Source organism: Triticum urartu, chromosome 3A (assembly GCF_056163025.1).
Source record: "Triticum urartu cultivar PI428250 chromosome 3A, HENAU_Tu73, whole genome shotgun sequence".
In the NCBI taxonomy this organism is placed as follows: Eukaryota; Viridiplantae; Streptophyta; class Magnoliopsida; order Poales; family Poaceae; genus Triticum; species Triticum urartu.
Window position 1 is genome coordinate 700,076,460 of NC_141875.1, and position 15,737 is coordinate 700,092,196.

The 15,737-nt window shown below is 44.5% G+C and overlaps 1 pseudogene across 1 annotated transcript; it reads right to left on the reverse strand.

Moving 5' to 3' along the window:
- Positions 1-651: 651 nt before the first annotated feature.
- On the reverse strand, positions 652-5,539 carry LOC125531290 (disease resistance protein RGA5-like; annotated as a pseudogene). Its single transcript, XR_015599055.1, has 5 exons — positions 5,191-5,539; positions 3,673-4,545; positions 1,273-3,220; positions 1,051-1,160; positions 652-942 (listed from the first exon to the last, which is right to left on the reverse strand). The product of XR_015599055.1 is annotated as a disease resistance protein RGA5-like (transcript).
- Positions 5,540-15,737: the final 10,198 nt, after the last annotated feature.

Here is a 15,737-nt window from a genome sequence, read left to right on the forward strand (position 1 = left end):
CTACCTATACTCCGTATATACTTCCTCTGTAAACAAATATAAGAGCGTTTAGATCACTAAAGTAGTGTTCTAAACGCTCTTATATTTCTTTACGGTGTTTTGGGATATGTGGGGATTTAGGGGTTTGACCGGGATAATCCCCACCAATTCCCTAAAATACACTAGTACCAAACAAGGCCTTAGTGTATCTTAAATTTAATAAACATACAGTTGCTACATAATCAACCAATCATACCTGTCAAGATGGTTCTTGGCGCTTCATCAGCAATGCAGTCAAACCAATGAAGAATAGATACAGTTCATCAGCAAATGCGCAAGAGTTAATTAGACCAGAGCAACATTTGGTAAAGGAACAACAAGAATATGCAAACCTCAGGAAGAAAATATTATTATTGCCATTCAAACTGCGAAATTACAGGAGTTTCATACAAAGGAAGGGGTGAAATGCTTAAGAAAATCTTAGTATCAACAGATTTACAGTTACATCCTTCAGAAAGAATCAGTCTAATAAGTGATTTCTACCAGACTTCGAAATCAGTATCAACAGATCTACCATTCCATTACGACCGCGGACCTTTCATTTACTTTGCTTAATAAAGGGGTTGCAGGCATCATTCTGATGCAGAGGCCGGGGGTGATCCCCCTTTTCTAAAAAAAAACAATTCCATTACGACCTTTGCTTAAGGAACTTGTGCCGGTTCTTCAGGGACCTGAACATCTGGACATTCTTGCAACAACAGGAGAAGGTCGACTGGAATAGTTTGGAGGCTGTTTTTCTCTGATGGGTCATTATCCTGATGATGAATACTCTCATGAAACATCTGCAGCGCACCCACCGCTGAAATTTCTAGCATGGAGTTGTGCAAATCTTCAAGTTCTCTTATGCGGCGGACATCGAGCAACAACTTTTCTTTCCGGCTGCTGGAAAGACCAGCCAATGCACTGCTTTTTTGAAGGATAACAAAAGTAGAATACAATAAATGAGAGTGATAGAAGAGGGAGTCTTGTCACAAGAAAACTGAGATTGGCACAACCAGAAATCCAGTTTACCTAGTAATCCCGCGAACAAGATCCCACTTGTATCCTTGCCTAGACCCAACATTCCAGCCCTCTTGTTCACCTTTGTTCCGCGCTTTCGTTATGCCATCCCTATAGCCCGTCTACCAAAGAAACCGAAAGCCTTACTTTCAAACATTTACATATACTGCAGGCTGACTTTCAACCGCTAGCGTGGATCTCCTCTTCAGTGTCGCCTCGCCCCTCCTCCTCCACCATCTTTTCATCATCCCATGTTCGGAACTCCACCGCAGGGCGATTCGGGAGGAGATGAGCTGCATCTCTGATGGCCTCCTCCAACGCCTCAACGTCCCGAGCGGGCGCGCCGATGCAAATGATCTCGACGGCAAGATGCCTGAGGGAAGAGAGGTGTTGGATGCCAAAATCAAGACCGCTGCCTGCGTCAAACGGAACCCACAGCTTCTCAAGCCTCGGCATGGCCCCGGCTTCAAACATCAGTCCTTCCCCATTGCTCCAGCAGGTGAAGTGGAACTCCCTCAGACATACAAACATGCTGCTGCTTATGATAAGCCGCTGTTTGGGAGCAGCTGATTTCGACATCAGCCAGAGAAACAGCAAAGCAGGTAACTCTCCAAGGATCTCTAGTGTTTCCTCTTCTACTGGATCAATATTGATATCTAGGTATGTGAGCTTGTCCAGTGACGCAACCCAAGGAGGAACTCTGGGAAAGTTGTAGTACGTGCCCATCTGAAACTTTTGCATGAGATGAGGGGAGGGGAACCAGGAGTCCAGTAAGAACTCCACTGAATAGCCATGATAACTACGAATGCATATAGATCGAAGGCTGAATCTGCCCAATTTGCGCGGCGAGGATACCAAGTTATCCACAAAAGTATCTTTGTTACTGTGTGTACTGACAATAGACCAGCGTAGCCCAAGGATTTTCAGTTTAGTCAGACTGCCCAGCTCCAGCAAACACGACGCCATGCTGTCCCGGTTGACTTTGATATCTGATAGCTCCTGCAGAGCTTGCAGATTCCCAATTCCTTCAGGTAATTCCAAATTACCGACGCGCAAACATGTCAAATGTTGCAGCTGAACAATGCTTTTGGGCATTTTTGTGATCTTTGTCCATCCCATATCCAGAGTCTTCAAATGCTGTAGTTCTCCTAACTGCTCAGGGAGTGCAGAAATACTTCTAACGTGGAGTCGCAAATACTTCAACTGGAAAAGCTTCCTCAGATGCTCAAAACAGCTGCTCTCCATCTCCTCGCCATTCTCAATATCAAGTACTCGCAGAACACGAAACTTGGAAAGAGAAGGCATCTTTTCGGCATACCCGACAATACTGAGCGAGCGGCAATGAGAAATGATTGCTGTTGATGGAAGCATGATGTGCTCATGGTCATAATAACTGAGAGATAGCCTACGGATCTTATGCTGAAGGACTAATATCTCATTTTGGTTACGGAAGAAGGTGGAAAAGTTTTCTTCCATTGACTTAGATGTAAGGAGATCCAGAATCATATCATGCACTCGGCATGAAACGACTTGACCGTCATATTGGATTTCCACTGGCTGAAGCATACTTCTATTGATAAGATCATTAAAATAGCACTCTCCTATTTCCTCCAAATCTCGTCCACCATTTGTATCAATGAATCCTTCAGCGATCCACCTCCTTATTAATCGATCCCTCTCAATCTCATAATCCTCCGGAAATATACTTAGATAAAGTAAACATGTCTTCAAATGGTGGGGAAGATCATCATAGCTAAGAGAAAGTATCCTTCTCATCTCTTCTACACCGGGGTCCTTCCCCAGTGTGGAACCGATCGAATTATACACCCACTCCCATTCTTCATTTGTGCAATCTTTATTAGCCAATAAGCCTGCTATTGTAAGAATTGCTAATGGTGAACCACCACACTTTTTTAATATTTCTGAGGAGACTTCTTCCAATTGAGGAGGACATATATCTTCTGAGCCAAATATTCGTTTAAAAAATAAACTCTTAGAGTTGGCTGTCGTCAGAGGCATTATTTCATAGACACGATCATGGCGTCGAGAGCAACATGACTTGGCTATATCAATACTACGTGTTGTCGTCATTATTCTGCTTCCCAGATCATTCAGAAACAAAGAACATTTGATAATCTTCCATGCTTGAGTACTCCATATATCATCAATAACAACTAAGTACCTGCAAAGTGCATGTTTTGCAGATCTCATGAATAAGGAAAATATATGAACAAATAAATAAATGGCATATTTCCTTGTCGTCAAATGTTAGTAAATCATGAGGATCATATAGGGCTTCAGGTTTTTTGAAATTCACTGTTTATGGGGACAGAATCTTTTCTCTTTTCTATATTATTACAGACAGCCATTTATCCCCTTCCCTAATGGTTTGGCCACACCACAAAAAGTTGAATTTATCAAAGCACTATTCAGAAAGATAACCTCATGAACTGTGAACCAAAGCCTATTCAGAACTGCATATGCTTAAAAATGAAACAAAATCATCTATATTTAATTTAATTAAACAACAGTAAAATGTAGTAGAATGTCTAAGTTAGTAAATAAACATCAATACTGAAGAAAAAATGATGCAGTACCATCAGCCAACTCCTCATTAAAAGTTCATGAATATACCTCTTGTTCTTTAAAACTTCTCTTATTGTGTCAATGAGCTTTCCCTCGTCCTGTATATCTGTGCTAGGAAGCTCTTGCTGGCAGACTTGAGAGAGTATATTTCTTAAGATCTTACTCACATCTGGTTGTTGTGACAAGGAAACAAAAGCTTGACATTAGAACTGGCCTTCCAGTTTACGAAAAACCTCATTGGCAAGTGTAGTTTTACCCAGACCACCAGGACCCACAATAGATATCACCTTTTGCTGCTGCACCGATGCACCCATCCCCTCCATTAGGCACTTGATGAGCTCGCTTCTTGGCTTGTCAATTCCGACAAGCCCGTCTGGCTCAGCATAGAGTGAAGGCAAACGAGGGTCGATGGCCCTTGAGATGCTAGGTTCGAAGGTGCGCTCATCGAGCTTATACCTCATACGTCGCTTGCTTGCATCTTCAACACGTGCCTTGAGTTCCTGGATTTGGCTGGATATTTGATGGCGCGCCCTCAGCGCCTTGAGCTGCTGGACCACACTTTGTACAAGCCCTGCTGCCTTAGCACGGTCAGTTTGGCCAAGGCTTTTCATAAAGTCGTCTATGCAATCCTCAATGTCATAAGACATCTCCCGGACTTGGTCCCTCCATTCCTTGGTCTGCACATCAAGATCACGGTCCACCTCTGCCAGCCTCTGAAGGAGCGCGTTCATGCTGCTCAGCTCATCTTTCATGAACTCCACCTCCCTGTGCACACTTTTCAGCTTTGCGTACTCCTCCCCGAGCAGGGCGGTGAGCTTGGCGATGACAGAGGTCATCACTCCTGCCAAGGCGCTCACCATCTGTGGATGCTCTATGAGTGTAGCTACCAAAATGCCCAGTTCAGCACGACAAAGCAAGCACCTGGCAATATATGTATGCGTCACTAAGAGAAGTAGGTGTCATTCATACTGAATAAGAACCATAATTACAATCATAACTTTATAATTTAGTAAAAAAGAGAAAACCACTCACATGCCACAGTCAATTTCTATCAGAATTCAATTGCTCTCCAAATGACACAAATACACCAAAGAAGTAGAAATGATGACCATGCCATTTCTCCAATTGTAGCAGCTTCAGTCAAATCATTGCTAGAATAAAAGAAGTGGAACTAAAAGGTTTAAATACATTTGAGTTGCTACACTAACTAAGTCTACTGGAACTGGAACTATCAGTCCAGTCGCATGATTTATGGAGTTACTGTATGTCTTTTGAAAGCACCAGTTTGCCTGTTTGTGCAAAAGAAACAGGAACTGGCAGGGCTCCAAATTTCAGGACACACTAATCTACGTGCATCGTTCATTGCCTCCAACCCATCGCCAAGATTAATTAAGATTGTTATATTGTCATCTTAATTTCAGTAAGATCTATGAAGTCAACTACGACTGGTTAAATACGATGGCGTCGTCTTATCCAGCAAGATCTATGTGAAGGAACGCACTAATACTTCTGAAACAGCAAGAAAAATTTCGCTGCAGAAGCTGATAAGAAGAGCAAGCTCCATACCTATTGGACTGGACGGAAGCCAGGCCAGCGCCGCCGCCGGCGAGATCAACAAATCCGCAGCGGCGGTCGCGAGAGACGCCGCCGGAGCGGAGGGCGGGAGCCGCTCGTTTCTGCGATGGGCGTAGAGGTGGTGGTGGTGGTGGCGGCTGGGAGCGGCGACCGTGGAAGCGTGGGCGGACGGCGGGTGCAGCTGCGGCACCGTGAGAAACTGAGAAGAGTGAGTGGCCGAGATTGCTGACTGATCCACGGCTCAGCTAGCTTTGAGCCTTTGACTTTGATTTTTTTTCCTATCGAATATTAGGCCAGTGCCGTCTCAATCGTTAGGCTAACTCCAAACGCACAACGTCCGTTTTATCTGGATTTCGTCTATTTAGAGGCGGCAATGTAGCGGTGTTTGCCCGGATTTATGAATGCGCTGATCACATCTGGTCCGCTGAAGAGAAGCATAACAAATACTCCCCCTGTCTGAAAATACTTGTCATCAAAATAGATAAAAAGGAGTGTATCTAGAATTAAAATACATCTAGATACATCCCTTTTTATTCATTTTGATGACAAGTATTTTCGAACGGAGAGAGTAGTTGAAATCAAACATAGCAAATAGTTTCACATCTGAAATAGTCTTACAACCCAATTAAAATAAAATCAATATTAAGTAATCTTACAACCCAATCAAAATTTATTTGCATAAAAAGAAGTTAAATCGATAGATCTACTGGTTGCCAATGTTAGTCCATATGTGCTCAACCAACTCATCCTAAAGCTGCACATGAGTATTGCCAATCACACATTTCATGATGAAATTGGACAAATTGTTGAACGGTTGCAGGAGATGGCTGCTCAGACTCAACATTATCGCCCTGGAAATCAACCCTTGGTCGTAGATGCTATCACCACGCTCATCCTCCACGGTCATGTTATGCATGATCACACAAGCAGTCATCACCTCCCAAAGCTTCGGAGTGCTCCATGTCAATGCAGGGTTCCGAACAGTACTCTATCGAGACGGAAGCACACCGAAAGCACGCTCCACATCCTTCATAGCACTCTCCTACATTTGGGCAAACCTCTTTCTCTTCTCTCCTTGCGGATTAGGTATGGTCTTCACAAAGAGTTGACCACTGATGATAGACACCACCAGCTAGGTAATATCCTCTTGTTGTAATGGTGGTCATTAATCTCAAAGTTGACCTCTGGAGAGTGGTCTCCTGCAAGCATTGCAAACACTGGAGAACGCTGAAGAACACTGATATCATTGTGAGAACCAGCCATGCTTCAAGTATGACAGTGACACCTTTCACATGCCCCTTGTACTGCCCCTGCCAAGCAAAAGAACAGTTTTTCCACTTCCAGTGCATACAGTCTATACTACCAAGCATGCCCGCAAAGCCCCTATCGGCATTGATCATCAACAACCTCTCTATATCAGCGGCAGTTGGCTCTCTCAGGTACTTAAGGCCGAACACTGCCACCACGGCCTTGCAGAAACTATACATTGAGAGGAGGCATGTGGGCTCGCTCATACACACATACTCGTCCACAAGATCACCAGGAATTCCATATGCAAGCATGTGAATAGCCGCAATGCATTTTTGGTATTATATTATCACTTTTGTATGCTTTATATGCCATTTTATATCATTTTTATGGACTAACCTATTAAGTCGGTGCCCGGTGATAGTTCCTGTTTTTCTGCATGTTTTTTGTTTTCCAGGAAATTCATACCTACCAAAGTCCAAACACGATGAAACTTTTTGACGGTTTTTTCTGCACAAAAGGAGACCCTGTAAGCTTCAGGAGAGGGCTAGAAGACCCACGAGGCGGCCACAAGGCAGGGGACATGCCCTAGGTGGTAGGTCACACCACCCTGGCTTGTGCCCCCCCCCCCCCCCCGTGACTCCGTTTGCCCTAATACTTGGCTTGTAAATTCCTATATATTCAGAAATCCTCGGAGGAGGTCCCGAAACAATTATTTCGCTGCCATAAACCTCTGTTCCAAAACGATCCTATCTGGAGGCCTTTTCTGATACTCTGCCGGAGGGGGAAACCATTGAGAAGGCAATCTTGATCAACCTTGTTTCCTCCATGACGATGTGTGAGTAGTTTCCACATGACCTATGGGTCCATAGTAGTGGCTCAATCTCTCTCTCTCTCTCTCTCTCTCTCTCTCTCTCCCTTTTGATCTTCAATATAATGATCTCCTCTGAGATCAATCCGATCTTGCGGTGACCTTACTCTATGACAAGAGGAGTTGCAAGGCATGTATTGTATTGTTGCTGCCAAGGATAAAACAACAGGGTTCAAACATATTGCTTGGTCTTATTTTGTCTACATTATATCATCTTGCTTAATGCATTACTCTGTTTATCATGAACTTAATACTTTGAGATGCATGCTGGATTAACGGTCTACTTGTCACAGACGTAATGCCTATGTATTGATTATGCTTTGGATGATCATCATAAATATGCGTTATTCTGTCAAACAGTAATTTGTTTACCCACCGATGCTATTTGTGAGATAGATGTCTCGAGTGAACCTATGCCCCCCTGGGTCCATTCTTCATTATATTCAAGCAATCTTACAATTTCCTCATTGTTTTACTTTACTTTTATTTTTAATTTTATTCCTATATCTACCACTACCAGATTTGATACTTGCAACTGGCAAGAACAAGGAGACTGACGCCTCCTTGTGTGTGTGCAGGTACTGCTAAAGTTGTCTGTGTACCATCTCCTTCTAGTTTGATAAACCTTGGTTCTTAACTGAAGAAAATACTATCTGGTACTATACTAGACCACCCTTCATCTTCAGTAAATCCCAACATTTATCAAAAGTAATAGAAGAATTTTTGCATCATTGCTGGGAAGGCTTCACCAGACAAACCAAGTTCCTTCGCACAAACTTATCATTTCCTTTTTTTACTCTCTTTACCTTTTGCCTTTTATTTGCCTTCTTCTTGTTTGCAAAAAAGAAAATCAAAAATACTAAACATATTTGTGTTACTACCTTTGCTTGAATCACTATTATGGTTACTCCTAAAACTACTAAACTTTGCGATTGCTCAAGTACTAATAATAATGATTTCATTAGTACTCCTATTGCTCCGCCGTCACTAGTGTGGAGTCTTATGATATTAAAGTTGCCTTGCTAAATCTTGTTATGAGAGAACAATTTTCTGGAACTCCTAATGAAGATGTGGAATTCCATCTTAATACTTTCGTTGTGTAGTATGCAAAAGATTAAAAATATGGATAATGATAATGTTCATGACCCTGTTGCTGCTGCTTCGGCCACCTTTGTCATGTGGCCAAGCTCCAAGGTGATCCTAGTTTTAAAATGTTAGAACAATCGATCCATTTCCTAAGCTGAAACATGAGGGGTCTCAACTGCCCTGATCGACACTCCACTGCCAATGCCACGATCTCCTCCTCGTCATGTCATGTCGTATGCTTTCAAGAGACAAAGCTCGACAATGTCGGTCAGTTCACGGCAGACTTCCTAGGTGGGCATAGGCTGCGTGGCTTCGTGCAGAGACCAACAACTAGTATCAGGGGTGGCATCTTGATGCTCTGGGATGATATCCTTGTTTATGTCTCCTGCATTAACCTCACTATGTGTTGCCTTTCCGCCATGGTCCGGGTGCGAGGAACAGATGTCCTCTTCAAGATTACTTATGTCTACGGCTCCACTGACTACTCCTGCAAAGACGCTTTCTTTGTCGAGTTGCTATCAGAGAAGCCGTCGCTTGAGACAGTGTGGCTTGCCACCGGAGATTTCAACCAAATATACCGGGCGAGAGATAAAAACAAGAGGAATGTTAACGCAGTAGGATCAATCGTTTCAAGGCAACACTTCAAAGTTGTGGGCTCAAAGAAATCCACACAAAACCGGAGACTTACTCAACGAGAGGGAAACCCAACCCTGTGCAAACTAGACTCTTTCTTCTGCAACGCCGAGTGGGACACAACCTTCAACACCAATGTCCTTACTGCGCTCTCCTCCTCCGTGTCCAACTACTATCCACTACTTCTTGCCGATGACAAGGGACCAAGAAGACCTCGGGTCTTTAAATTCGAAAAAAATTGGGCATCCATGCCGGGTTTCAACGAGGTGGTCCAAAAGGCATGGAACGAGAGGGTAGAACACACCGAGCCATACCAAATCCTCTACCACAGGCTCAAAAAGATGGCGCTCCGCCTCTCCGAATGGAGTAGGGACTTGTTCTCATTAAGGATTTCAATGAATATTTTTTTTGGAGGATAATCCTTTCGAGGTGAGGATGCAACAATGGACAATCTTTCAAGATGATGATACTGGATGGACGAGCATGTAAAGATTCTACATGGACAAGCGTAGACTAGGGGGGGAGGGGGTGTTGCGATTAATTAACACATGTTAATTAGAGGGATAATCTTCCCTTCTCTAACTACCGTGCAGTTGCCTATTAGCAACTGACGCGACTCTCTTTTTCTTCTTTTCTAACCGTTGCATCGGTTTCCATCACCACGATTTGTGCGACACATCTCTTCAAGATATATAAATATGTACTATGTTTTCCTATCAATGAGAAATTCAATCATTTGTGTCTTTCAATCTCAAACATGGCAAGTGTTTTTCGGGCCACTCCTTTTGATGTTTGTGTTTTTTTGTAGGGCCACTCCTTTTGAATGTTTGTGGATGTTAAACACTTGGGCTCACGTCCCTGATATACAGGATCACCTACAGGCTACACCCCCACTCGCTCAAACGCTAGCATGGTGGACCGGCCCATTAGGGCGCCTCACTCGCCCATTCGCCCGAATGGAAACTTTCTAAAAACCAGTGATCAATGCCCTCCTGCATGGCTGCTTACCTGTGTCTCGACCCACATCGACTAGTGTGGGCGTCGCTGAAAAAAAGACTAGTATGGGCGATCACTATTGTATCGCTAGGAAAAGAGCAACACATAGCATTGATGCTGGGACTTCCTACCCTAACTACATCAAAATTGCCACCTTTTCGCATACGGAAAACCCCGCCGTGGCCGGCCCATTTCTTGGGTACTATATGTAGTGGGTGGGAGGGGGAACAGTAGCAATCCAACTGTGCAGCGGCTTGGAAACTGCAGCACCCATTGTTTTTGCTTTTTAGTTTAAAAATCAATGAAAATATACTTTAAAATGTGAAAAAAAATTAGAAAAAATTATTTTTCAAACCTGACCATATTTTGTTAAAATTTAAAATCATATGAAAACATAAACATTCTTTCAAATTATTAACATTTTTTGAAATACTTGAAGATTTTTCAAAGTTCCCGAATATTTTTGAAAATAAGAACATATTTTGCAATTCTTGAACAATTTTTCAAAGTTCCTGAATATGTTTTGAAAATGAGAACATTTTTTTGAATTTGTGGAGAATATTTTAAAACAGGAACACTTTATGAAATGTCTGAATACTTTTTGAAAAGTGATAGTTTTATTAGTTTTGAAACTAGCTAACAGTTTTTTAAAACATGAACATCACTTAATATTTTCAAAAAAAAATCTAATTCCAAAAAAAATTATATTTCGAAACTTTTTTTTTGAAAAGGGAAGTTAAAAAACAAAGAAAATGGTAAAAGAGGAAGCAAGAAAATGAAAAAGGAATAAAATCAGGACCTGGACCGAGATCTACAGAAGGTTTAAATCATGATCTTTAGAAAAATTTATAAAATGTGTCGGCCTAGATAGGCCCCTCCTACGCCAGCTCCGTGCAGCAGGTCGACAGTTTGCCGCACAGAGCCGCAAATAGGATTTGCTGGTTGTTCTCATAAAAAATAATCAAAATAACGCTTAATGTGATGAAACTTCTTACTTGTTGTGAGGTAGTTATTTCTTGAAATATATTTAATCCTTTTTTAGCGAAAAGGATTATACTATATCTAACAATAGTTCTTTCCTCACACCTCACGCTATTGGTGAAGACATGATATTGTCCACTACTCAACTGCTTCGGGTTGCTCTGATAACCAGACTGTTGCTGCTGTTGACTCCCCTGATTACTCTGCTGATTGTAACCACCCTGGTTGCTGTAATTACCTTGATTTCCTTGGAATCCAGAGTTAGAACCGCCATCGCCATAACCCGGTCCGTGAGAGCCGGATCCTGAACTGCCACCTGACCCATGATTGTCTTGAAAAAGATTGGAATTCGTGTACCTCTTCATAATGTAACAATCCTTCCAGAGGTGTTCGGACGGTCTTTCTCACGTACCATGTCTTGAGCAGGGCTGATTTAACATCTGTTCAAGATTGATACTGGATCCTCCGGTCCGTGGGGGCGGTTTACCCTTACGACACTGACCATTATTCTGTGTGTTGGTGTTAGCCACAAAGTCAAAACTATTATCAGTTTTGCGCTTACCGTTGCCTCCCTGGTTTGCAGGGTTATGCTGCTGCCCCTTGGTGTTGCTGCTCTTCCTTCCCTTCCTCGGCTTTTCGTCATCAAACTCGGGGTCCTTGGTACTATCGATCAGAGTCGGCATACTTAACCAGAGCCGCCATGAGTGTTCCCATGTCATTGCAATGGCGCTTGAGCCGCCCCAGTTTCTGCTTTAGGGGCGTGAAGCGACAATTATTCTCCAACATCAACACCGCTGAGTCGGCATTGATGCGATCCGACGAGTGCCGGATTGTTGAGACCCGACGCACCCAATGGGTTGCCGACTCTCCTTCTTCTTGGACACAGGAGGCTAGATCCACAATTGACATGGGCTGCTTATATGTATACTTGAAGTTCTGGATGAATTGGGCCTTTAACTCGGCCCATGACCCGATGGAATTGGCAGGGAGCCCCTTCAACCAAGTACCGGTTGTTCCTTCCAATATCAGGGGGAAATATTTAACACATGCAGCCTCGATGACATCTAACGATTTCATGGCCTTCTCATAACTCTCAATCCATGCCTCGGGACTTAAATCGGCTGTATAGTTAGGCACCTTGCGAGGACCATTGAAATCCTTGGGCAGGCGCTCATTACGTAGGTCCGGTACTAAGCATGGCACGCCCAAATTTCTAAAGGTTACACCTAATACGTCTCCAATGTATCTATAATTTTTGATTGCTTCATGCTATTATATTATCTGTTTTGAATGTTAATGGGCTTTATTTACACTTTCATATCATTTTTGGGACTAACTTATTAACCTGAGGCCCAGCCCAAATTGCTGTTTTTTTGCCTATTTCAGTGTTCCGCAGAAAAAAATATCAAACGGAGTCCAAACGGAATGAAACCTTCGGGAATGTGATTTTCTCAACAAACGTGATCCAGGAGACTTGGAGTGGGCGTCAAGAAACAATCTAGGAGGCCACGAGGCAGGGGGCGCGCCTACCCCCCTGGGCGCGCCCTCCACCCTCGTGGGCCCCTTGTTGCTCCACCGGCCTACTTCTATATATATATATATATATATATATATATATATCCACGTACCCCCCCTTCACCCTCGTGGGCCCCTCGTTGCTCCACCGACCTACTTATATATCCACGTACCCCCCAAACATCTAGGAGCACCACGAAAACCTAATTCACCACCGCAACCTTCTGTACCCGAGAGATCCCATCTTGGGGCCTTTTCCAGAGCTCCACCGGAGGGGGCATTGATCACGAAGGGCCTCTACATCAACTCCATGGCCTCTCCGTTGATGTGTGAGTAGTTTACTTCAGACCTTCGGGTCCATAGTTATTAGCTTGATGGCTTCTTCTCTCTCTTTGGATCTCAATACAAAGTTCTCCTCGATTCTCTTGGAGATCTATTCGATGTAATCTTCTTTCGCGGTGTGTTTGTCGAGATCCGATGAATTGTGGGTTTATGATCCAGATTATCTATGAACAATATTTCAATCTCCTTTGAATTCTTTTATGTATGGTTGGTTTATCTTTGCAAGTCTCTTCGAATTATCAGTTTGGTTTGGCCTACTAGATTGATCTTTCTTGCAATGGGACAAGTGCTTAGCTTTGGGTTCAATCTTGAGGTGTCCTTTCCCAGTGACAGCAGGGGCAGCAAGACACGTACTGTATTGTTGCCATCGAGGATAAAAAGATGGGGTTTATATCATATTGCATGAGTTTATCCCTCTACATCATGTCATCTTACTTAAAGCATTACTTTGTTCTTATGAACTTAATACTCTAGATGCATGCTGGATAGCGGTCGATGTGTGGAGTAATAGTAGTAGATGCAGAATCGTTTCGGTCTACTTGTCACAGACGTGATGCCTATATACATGATCATACCTAGATATTCTCATAACTATGCTCAATTCTATCAATTGCTCGACAGTAATTCATTCACCCACCGTAATACTTATGCTCTTGAGAGAAGCCACTAGTGAAACCTATGCCCCCCGGGTCTATCTTCCATCATATTAATCTTCCAACACTTAGCTATTTCTATTGCCATTTATTTTACTTTGCATATTTATTTCTCTTTATCATAAAAATACCAAAAATATTATCTTATCATATTTACCAGATCTCACTCTCGTAAGTGACCGTCAAGGGATTGACAACCCCTTTATCATGTTGGTTGCGAGGTTCTTATTTGTTTGTGTAGGTGCGTGGGACTCGAGCATGATCTCCTACTGGATTGATACCTTGGTTGTCAAAAACTGAGGGAAATACTTACACTACTTTACTGCATCACCCTTTCCTCTTCAAGGGAAAACCAACGCAGTGCTCAAGAGGTAGCAACACCTGGCTCCACAGAAGTGGTTGGACGAACCGGAGTAGGTTGACGGGCCGCATACTGCGCCGCTAACTCGGCCTCTCGGCGGGCTCTTCCTTGATCCACCACATTCTGAGTATCAGCGCCACCGCCCGCCGGGTTATGTCCGCGGGGCGGGTTATGGTTCCGTCCACTGCTTAACACAGCCGGCTCATCAATATGTCTGCTGTAACTCCGACTCGGGCTAGAGGTGGAATGAATCCTGTCACGACTATAAGAATATGCATGCTGCTGAGTCAGCATTGTCTGAAGGAGCTCCCTAGCCCTCCGTGTCTCGATCGCCGGCGGCGACTCACCATCAACCGGGAGAGCTGCCAATCGTGACGCTGCAGGGATCATGTTATCCAAAGGGTTAGAATAATGACCCGGTGGCGTCGACACGTGCTGCGGCGGGTTATTGTTCTGACGAGGCAGGTCCATCGTGCGTGGCTGAACCGCCATACCCGTCCCAGGCGCTTCGACCCGATTTACCCCTGCCGGGTTACTGGTTCTTACTCCTGGCGTGTTAAAGAGATTTCTTGCCTCATAAACTGACGCAGACGAGCCTGATGTCTCCTCCTCATAACTTCGTTTGAAGCGTTCTGATCCAGCATGAGCCGGTAAGACTGTGACTGAATTCGTTGCGCCTGAGCATCCAAAGCAGCCCGCTGCTCGGCCATCCTAGCGTTTTCTGCATTAAGCTCCTCCTTGGCCTGTGCTATCTCATCAAGCAACTTCGTGACCGCCGCATTATGCTGATCCTGATCCGCCAGGTTAACCACCGCTGTTAACAGCGCTGTCAGCTTATCCAGTAAGTCGGTTAAGACCTGAGCCGGTGGGCGCTCAGGGCCTCCTACCCTGGCAGCCGCTGCCGCTGCTGACCTGAAAATCAGCTCTGCTGCCGTTGATGAGTGCTGCATGGGCTGTGTACCGGCCATGAAGATCGCAACCCGGTTCGTCGGCTCACAGGGGTCCGGAATACTATCGTCATCGGAACAGCCCCCAAGCCGGCCCTCTTGCAGTTGATACAAGGACCCAGTCTCACCAGTGGATGACTCGCCATCAGAGTAAACGACGGTCTCACCACCAGATGCCGATCTATCCTACGGTTCCGCTCCATGGATACATCCCACGAAGGCACGATTCATGGCGGACCGAACTCGAGCGGGTCTCGCACGCTGAGCCGTCTCGATGATGTCGGTGCAGATGTCCGGCTCAGGGCCCGGTTCGCCGATCTTGCCGATGAAGACATGAATTCCGCCGAAGGGGACCCGACACCCGTACTCAATTGAGCCGGCCTCGGGGCTCCAGCCTGCGTCGTCGATGTAGAGCTTGCCGCGACGACTCTTGGTCATCCGGCCCACGGCGTATCCTTTGATCCCTTCGAAGCTGCCCTCTAAGAACTTGAAACTATCGTGCGATAGCCCCATGGTGGGCGCCAACTGTCGTTGAATTGTCACGTCAGATGTCCTAGTGTGAGGACTTAGTCAAGGAGCCATCGCGATGAGGTTAGCTTAAAGGGGTTAACCAGGACAAAGGACACGAGGAGTTTATACTGGTTTGGCCCCTTACGGTGAAGGTAAAAGCCTAATCCAGTTGTAGGTGGTATTGCTAGGGTCTCGATGAGCAGGGAGCGAATACACTTGACCCGGCTCTCGATCTGTTGTTTCTTGTCCTAAGCCGCCGCTGGGTCGTCCCCTTATATACACGGGTTGACGCCCTGCAGCCTACAGAGTCCCGTCCGGCTTATACAACGTATTGGGCTCGGTGACCTTTCTTTCCTACCTTACAAAACAAGTCTACATACATGGCGGTTTATATC